Below are 11,465 nucleotides of genomic sequence, written 5' to 3' on the forward strand. Positions count from 1 at the left end.
TAATTAACTCTGAATGAGCTTTTCATATTGGGCCATTTTCATAATGTAACTCAATTTAATATACGACTTTGCGAATTGCCTCGATACAAACTATTTCATTCACAATTCAAATTAGTTGCTGCTAGGTAGGACAAACTTTATGACTTGCCATAGATAACAACAACAGATGAATGAAACAATTTGTATTGAGCTGCTACGCAAAGACGTATGCATTAAATTACGAAAATGGCCTATTGTACCAACTCACAAGATGAGACGGGTACCTTTTATCAGAAAAGTTTAATGTGGTTGAATTGTTCATAAAAGCATATTGTTCAAAATGTAAACAAATGTTTGATTTCAAAATGTTATGACTCGGTCTGTGGAGAGAGAATTGTCCTCATTTGAATTTCATTGTTTTCTCATTCCTTTTTCTAGACAAATATAATTTTGTTCAGTCTAATGTCGTTCTCCAAGTCAGTTTGATGTTACTACATGTATGTGTCATAGTTTTATATTGTACAGTGCATTTAAATGGTAATAATAACATGCAGCTGCTATTTTGTTGTTGTCGTGATACTCAGATTTGCCAAATTGACTATGGTGATCAAACTTGCATTTTATAGTGCCAAAAGAGTTTGTAATTTCATGGATTTAGAAATGAATTGCATTATTTTGTAATAAATCTTTTTACAGAAAACATAACTGACCTGTGTATTTATATTGTTTTTCCCTGTGTGTCTCATGGGCGATCCTGTGCAATGTGTCCTGTACAAGACATGTCTTTTCTAATACGCATACTTCATCCAAAAATGAATAACCTCTTGGTGTGATCAAATGGTGCTTTCTGGTACCTCTTCCATTTTCCATAGTCACATAGAGAGATTTTTTTTTCGTTTATGGATGAAATATGTGGATTAATCAATGTCCCTAAATTTCATGATGTTTGAAGAAAAAAAAGGAAAAGTGTTAGACTAATTCTAATGCGTTAGTTCTTTACTACACGTTAGCGTTGTCATTGGCTCTGCCTCGAGTCCATTTGGATATCTGGGCTTCGTCTTTATGGAGCTTGTTGTCAACTGTGTATTGCCCCTTTTCCTTTGTAAGAAGTGCCCCTTCCCCTTTTCATGACCACCCCCATTTTAACTCGGATAAGCACTCCTTATATTTCTATATGTGTCCCTTTACCTTCCTAATAAGTGCCCCGTTTCCTAAGGAAAAGTGTCCCCATTAATAAAAGAGCCCCTTCCCCTTCTCATAAATGCCCCTTTTCATCTCTGTTAAATGACCTTTTTTCAGATACGAGAAGTTACTCCTTTTCACTTCAGATAAGTGCCCCCTTCGCCTCCGATAAATGCCCCTTTAAAATCTGATCGGTGCCCATCTTCTTTCAACAAATGCATATTTTCCTTTATTATAAGTGCCCCTTTTCATTCACATAAGTGCCCCTTTTCATGTCTGGTCGTGCGATAAGTTCCCTTTTTCACCTCTGATAATTTCCCTGTTCACAATGATACATGCCCTTTTTCCTTTCTAATACGGGAACTATCCCCTTTTCATAAATGCCCTTTTCGCCGCTTATAAATGCCCATTTCCTATTCTCATGACTGACTTTTTTCATCCCTGGTGAGTGCCTCTTTTTCAAGGCGTAAGAAGTGCCCCATTTTCACCTCTGATAATTCACTCTTTGTACTTTGACGCAATCATGCTCCTTTTCTTTTCTGATAAGTGTCCCCTTTTCCTCTCATCATTAAACGTGCCCCTAATTTCACGCGACTAAGAGCAATTCACCAAAAACTCGCCCGCATTTATGAAGATATACTTATGTTACTTATCAAAAGTCTTTTCAGTCTTCCTTTATGAGAATGTGCTTATAACCTCATCAGCATCGGTTTTTTCCTCTGTATAAGATGTAATTTTTCGCACTGCGACCTCACAAATCTTAATATCTTGTATCAGTGGCGGATCCAGGGGGTTGGGCCCCCCCCCCCTTGAGAAAAAAAATCATGTAAAATCACGCGATTTTTACCTTTTGGGGGGTTGGGCCTGGCGCTCAAGGGGGGAGGGGTATAAATTTTAAAATTTTCGAGGACCAAAAAAAATAAATGTGCTCACCCCCCCCCCCCCCCCCCCCACTGAGCGACTTTTCGGCTGGTTGAGTCGTTGCCGTTGCGATTTAAAAAAAAAAAAAAGTGTGCGCTTACCCCCCCCCCCCCCCCCCCCCCCCCCCCACTGAGCGACTTTTCGGCCGGCGCGATTTTCAAATTTTCGGGAGCAAAAAAAAAAAAAAGTTGGGCCCTCTCCCCTAAGAAATCCTGGATCCGCGCCTGTCTTGTATGGTGTATAAAGTGAAACAAATATTGAAATCATCCCTGATAATGTAGTCACAATGAAGGGGTATATACCAATGTCTAAAAAATGGTATATTTTCGCTTTAAAATTTCCCTTTATAGGTGCCCTTTTTTCTTGGTGCCCCCCCCCCCCCACTTTGGAAGTCGCTCGGCTGCCCCTGCCTGGGCAGTCTCATTTTGGCCAGGATCATGGCACTGACTTCCTCTGGTGATATTGTCTGCCTTTCTACGAGGTATACTCGGCTTGCGTCATCAGTTTCCTGCTTTTTCTTATTGCGGGGAAAGGCAACTGCTTTTTATCATTTCAACACTCACATTGTCGCCTATGAATCGCCTTCCCATCAGTCCTTTGACACCACAGATTGTGTTCTTGGGATTCCTGTGATATCGCAAACAAATTAAATCCTGTGAAGCTTTTGACCCTGACGGGACTTCGCTCAGAATGATGCAGCATGCAATAAAAGACGTACTATAATATCAGTCAACTCCACACTGGTTATAGGTGATGAAGTGCTTATAGAAACGAAGGTGGCTATGAGGAACTTATTCAAATTAGAAAGTTCTTTTGTGAGCCTACGTAAGTTATGCGAGGATCGTATTGAAATTAGATGTTCTTTTGTGGTATAGAGCATTCGACTGCATTGCGAGAGGTCCCGGGTTCGACTCCCGGACGAGCCCCCAAATGTCACGTGCGATAGCTCGCTTGTTAGCTCATTAATCGAATAGATTACTTAACCACCCTGAATAATACTACCAAAGGATTCCAGAAATATAAGTTGAATGTAACATTGCAGCTCCAGGACTGAGAAGACCTGTTTAGTTTTTCTTCAACCAGATCAAAGGGGCGCGTCTCTAGCTTTCAACTGTTCAGGGCAATCACTCGCCGTCGCTACTGATCAACACACGTTCATTCGCCGTTGCAGTCGTCGTATAGTAAAGTATAAACGTTGAATTTACTGGATTATAGTTTTTGATTTCAACTTCATTGAATGCCTGTTTACAGTTACTTATTATTTTTGTAAACGACAATAATATGATGTGTTCTATTTGAGCAAAGAGATTTGTAATATCCTCCTTGATTTGAGCTACATTAAATGTTACATTCAACCTATATTTCTGGAATCCTTTAAAGAGCTAACAAGCGAGCTATATCGCACGTGTCAGTGGCGAAAAACATAAATTCTTTAACCTACCGGTATTCAGATTTCAGGGTTAACCCCCCCCCGCTTAATAATAATAATAATCATAATAATAATAAACCTGGGACAATTGGAAAATTTCATTGTCAAAATAATTCCATAAATTGGGGTAAAAAACAAAATATTCCAACTATATGATCGACATGGTAGTTAAATACTTCCTTAAAGATATATGAAATGGAAGATGCATATCTTGGCTTAAAATATTACTAGGTTTGGGCTAACCCTAATAAGGCTGGGGGGGTGCATTATGCCCCCCTCCATGTTTTTTATGATTGTTCGGGAACGCGTATGGATGGCGCCCCGCCGCTCGCTGACTTTTTTCTTTCGGGTCTTGCGCATCTTTTAAAAGATATGTTTTCGAAAATCGGACCTACGGTTCCAAGGTCACGTGATCTTTTGTCTTTGCATGTCAGCCCGAAAATCGCTCATTTTTTGTGACTTGTGTACAAAACGTATGGAAATTTCATTTTTAAAGTTTAGGTGGTTGTTTTGAGAGTCAAAATAGTTGAATTGTAATAAGAAATGAAATAAAACAACAAAACAATAAAATACATAAGAAATTATCAAAACAAGAGATAAATAAAATGGCTCTTCAAAAAAAAAGTTGTATTATTATTCCAAATGGTAAAATGAATAGTGAAAAGGATTCTTAAATATAAATAATATATGATTTAAGGGTAAAAATGTGATTTAATGACCTTATTTGCATAAAAAAAATGAGTGAATTTTTCAAAAATATTTAAATCATTATATCATTCTGTACACTTCACTTAACATGCGTGCAACTTTTCGCAGATCTTAAGGAGGAGGGGGGGGGGGGGGGGCATGATGCCCCCCGACCGTACTAAAAGGGAAAGGGAAAGGGAAAGGGAATGTCCACCCCCAAAATAAGTTTGTTTCGATAGAGGCAGAATAATAAGAAAATCAGGTGAGTGAAAGTTTGAGCAAATTCTGAATGAAAATAAGAAAGTTATGAATTATTGAAGTTGTGATCAATCAAATACAAATTGGCAACTCTGTGACTTATTATACGAGCTCTCCTTCATTTGCTTTGTGCATAATATTCCATAAAATCATGTTTTCTTCGTTATTGATGACGGAATATATATTTGTTCCTTGCAGGGGGAGTATAGAAACATATTTGCAATTATTATATTTAGGGTGCATGTATGGTTGAAATTTTTCTTGAGGGAAAATGAAAATTTTAGATTTTTTTAGTACTGAGCAAATCGAAGTTGAGCTCGCATGATACGTCATAGAGTTGCCAATTTGTGTTTGATTGATCACAACTTCAAAAATCCTAACTTCCTTATTTTTAATCGGAATTTGCTCAAACTTTCACTGACTTGTTTCTCTCATTTTTCTACTCCTATTAAAACTAACTTAATTTCAGGGTGGACTTCCCCTTTAAGTTAAACAAGTTATTTGGAAGCAATTATTTTTGAATTTGAATTTGATTCGGTTTATTGAAATAAAAGAACATGCAGCTCGGAAGCTGAAATTATTCAATTTACGAAGTCAATACACAACACAATAAACGATCAAAATATGAATGACTAAAACTTACGACTATGATTGAAGGATTTTATTGATAATTATCCATTCTCGCAGTCCAAAGACTGAATTGCAATGGTTACAAAAGTTTACAATGTATATACATGATAAAAGCAATTATACAATAATATATTAAAACAGTCTAGGCAATCAACATTGAAATACAAATAAAAGTGATCAAATAACAATTATAATGGCAACTATCATTAATTTCAATTAATACGCATGAAATTCTTAACTGAAACATTCTAAAAATATACTATTGAAATTAATCATTAAAACCATTACTATTACGAATATGGCATGCCGAAGGGTTGATTTTTTGTCATTGGTAAAACATATTGGAAATCTTGAAATTGGATTTCATGATGCAAGAAATAAAGTGAATCACATTGCAAATTCGCGAAGAATATTGAAATTTGTTGATAATAAAAAAATTAAAATAAACATATTGCACTGGCTAAGTACTAGGTGTTCGGTGTGAATTCAGTAATATTCAAGTATTACTCGTTCTTTAAGATTCAATGCTATTAATATACATTTTAAATCACAATTAGATATGAAATAATTGAAAATATTGATATAAAAATTCAATGATTAAATACCTATTGCACAATATTACTGGCAAATACTCCCCACAAGGAGTGTATTACATTTTATATTACAGCAAAGTGAATATCAGGCATACAAAATTATTGGCATCAGAAAAAATGTTCGTTCAGAGTCCTTACCAAGTAAGGAAGAGTGCTGTGTCTCAGTCTTTCTGTTCGGCATTTAAAGTCTCTCAATCTATCACTGTGTCTCAATCGTCGATTCGTGCTCTGCATCTCTGGAAGCCAGTCGCGAAAGTGCTTGTAGAGCGATTCTGCGAACCTTAGGCACAGATGTTCCCTTCTGTCAGAGAGGGATTGCAGACCTGAAATCTGGAGGGCATGTTCATAGCTGTGGTATCGATCATGAAAAATGAAACAAAATTAAAATCAAATATTACATCAAAATCTAAATATATTACAAACATTAAATCCAAATCTAAATATATTACGAATATTACATCAAAATCTAAATATATTACCAATATTACGTTAAAATTTAAATATATTACAAATATTAAAAACATTAAAAGCCTTCTGTGTCATCAAAAGAGAGAGAGAGAGAGAGAGAGAGAGAGAGAGAGAAAGAGAAAGACGGAACTAGAAAAAGGAATAGAAGGAAGAAGAAAAAAGAAAGAAAAGTTGATCAGGGAATATACGAAAGATTGGAGGACAGAGGACAGAGTAGAACAAGAAAATAGAAAGAGAGAAGAATCTTGAGGAATGTTTTTATCAAAAACGGAAAAAAGAAAAGCGAGCCTCTGCCAAGTGCACCTCAAGTTGAAATATGATTTGAAAAGTAAAAATAAAAGATTAAAAACAAAAAAAAAACTGTTTGAAAATATAATATATCAACGTCATTTTGAAAAATTCGTTAAAGTCAAAAGAGTAAAGTAATGCCAATCCCACAACACATCAAAGTTCAATGCAAATAATTTTGTAACTCAAAAGGATTATATGTAAATTTGAAGAAAAAAAACAGAAAAAGAAAAGAGAAGTCATATTCACTGTTACTATCAAAGCATCAAAGGCCAAATTATGTATTGTGTAAAGAAAGAAGAAAGACAAAAAAGGGAAAAGGTGATAATAGCTGAGGAAAGAGGTAAGACAAGAGAAAGAAAAAAAGAACAAAAAATGAGAACCAAAGAGAAGAGGAAGGAAAAGGGGTTTCACACAAAGCAAGAGTAACATGATATAGGACTGATTGTAACAACCCAATCATTGCAGTTTTACGTGAAATCTTAAAAAAGTACCACAGCTATAAACAGTGAGAGAGATAAATAGATAAATAAATAAATAAATAGTTGATATACTGCATTGCAATGAGAAATTCAAAATGACTGACAGAGAAGGGGTAGTTGATAGCCTATCTCTGCGTTCTACACAAAGGAGAAGCTCATTCCTTCTTAGTTCCAAGGAAGTGAGTGCATACAGGATGAGTTGCTTACTATACGAGAGAACATTGGGGAAAGCCATGGGTGTCGATCCCGGGGGGGATGGGGGGGGGGGGGATATATCCCCCCCCCCCAATATTTCAGGGAAGGAAAAACTGTGATAACGCCATTACGAACGTGTAGATGGCGCACAGTTTTTCCTTCATAATCATTTTGCCTTCGGCGTAGACTAAAAGGGATGAGATTGATTTAGATGACTCCGGCAGCGAATTTTTTTTCCGTACTCGAGAGGGCAAATACCCCATGTGCGCATGCGCATGGACTTATGATTTCTCTGCTACTTCCCATACGAAATGTACATGTATTCGCATGTACTGTGCACGATTCGCGTTCTACGAGTAAACGATGGCATAGTAGTCTTCAAACACAGACTCTGATTTGCCAGTTTGACAAATCAATATGCGTATGTGTCGCGATGTGCTTATTCAAGTCTGTGTAGTTGTATGATTCAGACCCAGTAGTGCATATGGAAATACATTGCAACTTGTATAGAATGGTATAGTAGTCTGCAAGCACAGACGCTAATCTGACAGTTTGACAACATACTAGTAGTGTGCTGAGAAGTACTTTATTCAAGTCTGCGTAGATGTATGATTCAGACCCTACTGGTGCGTGCGTTAGAAATGCATCTCAATGTGTAGAGTGTAGTATAGTAGGGAGGGCTAGAGAGAGAGAGAGAGAGAGAGAAAGAGAGAGAGATATGGAGAGAGAGAGAGAGAGAGAGAGAGAGAGAAAGAGTGTGAGAGAGCAGTGGCACAATACATAGGCCTACCATGGGGTCTGGAATCATTAAACTACACAAACTTGCATAAAATCACTACTCATCAATACACAATATATTATTATGTCCTTGCAGACTACTATACTACACTCTACACATTGAGATGCATTTCTAACGCACGCACCAGTAGGGTCTGAATCATACATCTACGCAGACTTGAATAAAGTACTTCTCAGCACACTACTAGTATGTTGTCAAACTGTCAGATTAGCGTCTGTGCTTGCAGACTACTATACCATTCTATACAAGTTGCAATGTATTTCCATATGCACTACTGGGTCTGAATCATACAACTACACAGACTTGAATAAGCACATCGCGACACATACGCATATTGATTTGTCAAACTGGCAAATCAGAGTCTGTGTTTGAAGACTACTATGCCATCGTTTACTCGTAGAACGCGAATCGTGCACAGTACATGCGAATACATGTACATTTCGTATGGGAAGTAGCAGAGAAATCACAAGTCCACGCGCATGCGCACATGGGGTATTTGCCCTCTCGAGTACGGAAAAAAAATTCGCACTCCGGCAGCGAGAGTTAACACGGCTTGCAAGATTTTCAACATGGATGTCGATTTGACCCATAATTTCCTTAAAAGGGACCATTAAACGGATTATTTCAATCAAGTTAGTAAGTGGAACCGATGTATTATAGCCTAGGCCTAATTTACATTTGGATATACACGAGGTAAAATGACATTTTGGGGGATTTTGGGGGCAAAACGCTACGACCTGAAATGGCCGTGGCGTTATCAAGGGAATGTGTATAGACGGTTTCCGTCTCTAAAGAGAGAGCCGGCCGACCCTACCCCAATAAGAGGCTAACGAACGAAAGAGACGGAAAATTCGGTCTAGATCTAGATCTAGAGAATCTAGTCCAACTCCAAGTAGACTACTGATTTTGTATTGTGACAAAGTGCAGATTTGATTACAAAATCAGACAGTAATTGCATGGACTAGATCTAGATCTAGGCCTAACTTACTGTGATACTCGCAGCTGTCTTAACCCTATGTTAACTGGGGGGGGGGGGGGGGGGGGGGGTGTCAATTTGACGCCCCCTCCCCCATAGTAATTAAGATACTACTACGGAACCGCGGCAGATATAAAGTTTTCCTCTCGTGACTTTTTTCTTTCGAGTCTTAGTTCTTACACATCTTCTAAAACATTTTTTTTTGAAAATGCTCATCAATGCTATGATCATGTTCATTTTTTTAATTCTAAGAATTAACCCCCCCCCCTCATTCACTTTTACAGGAAAATGTAGAGAGACTTGTTGCAGTACCAAATGCTTGCCTTCTTTGAGTATGTGCTTGAAACAAAACTCACTGTGATGCTCCCAGCTGTCTTTACCCTATGTTAACTGGGGGAGGGGGGGGGGGGTCAATTTGACCCCCCTGTAGTAATTTACATGTAGATATAAATTTTTCCTTTCATGACTTTTTTTTCTTTGAGTCTTACGCTTCTTTTAAAACAATTTTTTTTGAAAATGCTCATCAATGCTATGATCATGCTCATTTTTTAATTCTAAGAATTAACCCCCCCTCCCCCCCCCCACTCACTTTTACAGGAAAATGTACAGAGAGACTTGTTGCCGTACCAAATTCTTGCCTTCTTTGAGTATGTGCTTGAAACAAATATGTCCTGGAGAGAACGGACCACCATGCACCGTGAGAGAAGGTAAATATATTTATCTTTGATCTTATAATTTGATCTGTATAGTTTTGTCAAGTAAAAGAAAATTTTGAAATGAGGGAGGTCAAGGCCAAGTTGGAGGGGGATACAAAGGGCTGGTTTGAGAAGATCCTTTCAGGGCGTGTCTATGCAGGCGCGGATCCAGGATTTCTTGGGGGGGGGGGCCAAATTTGAAATCGATTTGAAATTTAGTGTGCTGAAATTTGAAAATCGTGCCAGCTAATATTTCGCTCAAAGGGGGGGGGGGGGGGGGGGGTAGTTGGTACTAATTTCTTTTTCTTTTTTTTTTTTTTTGCTCCCAAAAATTTGAAAATCGCGCCGGTCGATAAATTGCTCATTGGGGTGGGGTAGTGAGCACTAATTTTTTTTTTTTTTTTTTGTCTATGTGCCAGTATGCATCAACAAGTATAGTCGTCTACAAACAAGTTGCTGTAGTGTTTATTCAAAGCGTATTTTATTTTCAATTATATCTCTTTTTAGAATTAACATTTGTAGCTCATGTAGAAAGGGGGAGGGGAATCCAATACATGGAAAGGAATGACAAGCAAAAAGAATACATAATTGACCTTCAAATTTTGCTAAAAAAGTAAACATTGAAGAAAACTAAAATATTAAATAATGCTATTTCTTTTGGGGTTTTCTTACATATATTGTCAATATTTATTGAAATGTTTATAATCTTTTCCAGGAATTGAGAAGGACAGCTTCCTGTCAAGAGATCATGTGGTGCCTTGAGGTTCCAGTCTTGAATTTCTGCCCTTTACCTCAAAGCAATGGCCTCTTGTAGGAGCAAAGCACAATGGACTGGTAATTCATAATAAATATTACATGTTGTTTAACCAATCTGGGAAAGAAATAGAGATAATACCAATTAAAAGATGTATGCGATTTTTACGACATTGGCAATTGTTAACTGGTTAAGCTGTAACACAAAATGAATTCTTAACCTTAATTCTGGATCTATTGCAAAACATAAATGTATTAAAATATTGCCAGACTCAAAGTTAGGTAACCCTAAATCCCTTTCTACATACTGGTGTTGATTAAAGTTGATATTTCATTACACCCTTACTTCAAGTTCTAAAATTTCTGCAAAAACATACCCTGCTGTTCACTTTATAATTATTATTTTACACTGCTTTCATGAACATGCCATAAAAATGAATTCATTGTATGTCTCTATACAAACAGGTGCCTGTACATGCAAGTCAGAAGCTCATGATGATATGGTAGACACAACGAGGACCTTGCTGTCTAAAGCTCAGAGGCCAGATGACAGAGCCTGAAGTACATGTAAGTTGCCCAATAGAAGAGTATGAAATTTCAGTTGCAATCGTCAACCAACCCATCCCACTTTCACAATATATTCTTTAGTGATTAAGAAAGGCTACAGAAAATGATTTAATCTCCTTTAAAAATATAGGAATTTTTTGTTGATGATTTTTTTTTTTTTTTTGGGGGGGGGGGGGGGGGGGGTTGTCAGCCTAGCAACACAAGGCCCTATTATCGCATATGGCTATATCCTTTATTTAGTTGCCCCAGAAGTGTAATAAATAACAAATATGTTTGTTTACTGGTACAAAAGAAAGAAAAGCATGAAAAAAAAGCATGAAGAAAAAGGAATGTACTCTTGTCAAGCAAACAGTATGTTAATGATAATAATAATAATAATAGTGTAAACTTATAGAGCGCACACACCGTATAGGGGCTCTCATGGCTCTAGCTCAGCAACAGTTCTCTTTAATACAAGTAAAGTAAATGTTTATTTGATAATTATACTATCAGAAACTCTAAAACAATTTTGCAACATTATATAAAACTAATAGCCTTCTGAAGATTACTAGAAGAAGTAGAAA

This window comes from Strongylocentrotus purpuratus, unplaced genomic scaffold (genome assembly GCF_000002235.5).
Source record: "Strongylocentrotus purpuratus isolate Spur 01 unplaced genomic scaffold, Spur_5.0 spur5_scaffold_1, whole genome shotgun sequence".
Taxonomy (NCBI): Eukaryota; Metazoa; Echinodermata; class Echinoidea; order Camarodonta; family Strongylocentrotidae; genus Strongylocentrotus; species Strongylocentrotus purpuratus.